This window comes from Echinops telfairi, unplaced genomic scaffold (assembly GCF_000313985.2).
Source record: "Echinops telfairi isolate 266 unplaced genomic scaffold, ASM31398v2 ScPeMD7_443;HRSCAF=831, whole genome shotgun sequence".
NCBI classification, from domain to species: domain Eukaryota; kingdom Metazoa; phylum Chordata; class Mammalia; order Afrosoricida; family Tenrecidae; genus Echinops; species Echinops telfairi.
The window spans coordinates 33,751,979-33,755,098 of NW_022104341.1; positions in this window are offsets into that span (position 1 = coordinate 33,751,979).

Below are 3,120 nucleotides of genomic sequence, written 5' to 3' on the forward strand. Positions count from 1 at the left end.
GGGAGGGGAAAAATGAGGAGCTGATACCAAGGGCTCAAATAGAAAGCAAATGTTTTGAGAATGATGATGGCAGCAAATGTACAAATGTGCTTGACGCAATGGATGTATATATGGATTGTGATAAGAGTTGTATGAACCTCCAATAAAATGATTTAAAAAATAAAGAATTGCAGTCTCAGAAGCTCACCAGGGCAATTCTACTCTGTCCAATATGGTTGTTATAAGTCGGCACCATCCGGATGCAGTGAGTTTGGTTTGGTTTTGCAAGGCTAGACTTGGTGGAATATGGAGATGAAACAGTTGATGGAACTAAGGTGAACATTTGCATGATAATTGGAAGATTCAAATAGATCTTGTGTGAAGTATTTGCCTCTCCCTTACCTGAATGTATTTATTATTGGCATGGATAGTATGTCTTCTAATTGGGGAATATTCCCTCTGCAGGGTATTGTAAAATTGAAGGTGTGTAAGTCTGCCTTTAGGCTGGTATTATTGATTGGACATGCTAAATGGAACCATTATGATTACTTGAATCTACTCAGATTGTTCATCTGAAACCAGGTGGACAAAAGGAGATTACTGCTTTGATTAAAGACATGCTAAAGGCTGGAGTGGTGGTGTCAACAAATTCTCTGTATAACAGTCCTGCATGGCCCGAGCAAAAGGCAAATTTGCTCATGGAGGTTGACAGTTGATTATTGAGGCCTAAGTAAAGTCATGCCACCTGCGGCTTCAGCTGGTCCAGACACATCAATGCAGGGACTACTGCAGGCTAAAGGAGACTGGTATTCACTGATTGAACTTGCAAATGTCTTTTTTCCAACCCAATCTCAGAAAAGGATCAACCACAGTTTGCTTTCATGTGAGAAGATCACAATATACTTTCTCCAATTTATCTCAGATTACTTAAACTCGCCAGCCTTCTTGGCATAGTTTGCTTAAAAGAGACTTGGGCTTTGCAGATTGCAACTGTAGTGAGAGATTACATTGATCATGTTATATTAATATCAAGCACAGAAGGAAAGCCAAGGCAGATTTGCAAACAGTAGTGGCTCACGGGAGTAATAACCTCAAACTTATTCCATGGTATAACCCTGTGGGTTTCTGAGACCGTAACTCATTATGGGATTAAAAAGCTTCATCTTTCTCCCGCTGAATGACTGGCGGATTCAGACTGCTGCCACCAGGGCTCCTAGAGGGTGGTTAATAAACTCAGCAAAAATCCAGAGCCCTACCCAAATGGTGAAATTCATGGAAATAACGCTGGCAATTATATTCCCTTGTAATACTCTGCAAGTGATCAAGAACAAGTTACTGTCACTACCTACCCCCAACTAAGCTGAAGGCCTAAAATTTGGTTAGTCTGTTTGAATTTTGGAGGACTCAGAGTCCACACCTGAAATATTGCTTCCATCCATAGAAACATTCAGAAGAAAACTGTTTGTGGGGACCTGAGCACCATCAGGCTATGTTTGAATTACAGAAAGCAATGTTACTTTCCTTGCCTTTATGCCATTTTGATCAACACTCAGACATGATTGTGGAGGTTTTTATCATCTGTGCTCAGGCAGACTGAAGCTATTGGCAAACCCGGAGAATGCTGCCCTATGACGACCATTGAAATTCAGTTCTAGGAAGTTTCCAGAAACTGTAACATGACACACTGGGCATTTACTGAGGCTGCCTCAATGACAGAAGGACAAAAAAATTATCATGAAACCTATGAGACCCATAATGCCCTGGGTGATATTGGAGAAGCACTCAAATAAGGAATGTGGTGTCTCAACACTTATGTAATAAAACGGAAATGATTTATGTAGAATAAGTCACTAGGGGAAGTCCTGTGGACAGTGCCTGATGAACTACTTTCTACCGACCCGTAGAAGGGCTTCTTGGTGGCAGGTCCAAGGAATGTTGACAACAACTGATGTGGAAAGTCACTGCATTAAGACGAGCAGATGGAGAGATCTTAATTGAAGAAATGAAGAGCAGGAGTCTGACCTACGGGCTGTCTTCCTCGGTGTGGTGAAAAAATTGGACAATGGTGAGAGCTTATATATTTGAATTTTTTACTGATACACAGGCAGTGACCAATGGCCTGGTTATATGACCATGTAACTGGGGCAATGGAAAACTGGACAATTAAAGGAACACTTGTGTGGGCAAAGGCCTATGGAAAGCACTATGGTTCCTGAAAGGGGATGTTCGAAGAGGACATGTTCATGACCATCGGAAGGACTCCTGCCTGGATCAGAAGGTATGTGGAAGCAGTAGGTGGACATGTTTGCATGCTCCCTTGAGATGGCCAATTGGGTTCATGAGATGAGTAGACATGGGTGCTGCAGCAATGCAAAGATGGGCTGAATTTAGCTACATCCCTCTTAAACTCTCTAAGGCAGCGGTTCTCAACTTGTGGGTCACAACCCCTTTGGGGGTAGAAAGACCCTTTCACAGGGGGTGCCTACGACCATCGGAAAACACATATTGCCAATGGTCTTAGGAACCGAGACACCACTTCTCTGTCTGTCACCAGGCGGGTCCGCCCACATGCAGATATGCCCATATACGAGTACCTGGTGTGAAGACTGTTACCCATGCTACACCATGCTTCAAGATAAAATTTCATTTATTTTAATTAGAAATAAATATTACATAATATATAATTACACATTGTTTTTGTGATGAATCACTATGCTTTATGTTAAATTTGTAACATTGAAAATACAGCCTGCATATCACATATATACATTATGATTCATAATAGTAGCATAATTATAGTTATGAAGTCGCAATGAAAATAATTTTATGTTGGGGGTCACCACAACATGAGGAGTGTATGAAAGGGTCATGGCATTAGGAAGGTGGAGAACCACTGCTAAGGCCCATATGCCAATCAGGACTGCTCTGCATTCCAGCAAGAAAAACAGAGGCTGCAGATGGCTGTGGGAAGGTGCTGCATGTAACTGGCACTTGGATTACATTGGACCATTGACACTAGTGGTACCAGGATCCTTACAGGAATAGACATTTACTCTGGACCAGGTTTTGCATATTGAGTAATACATGCAGATGCTAATAACACCATCAAAAGATACTGTACACATTTGGGTCACCAAGTTC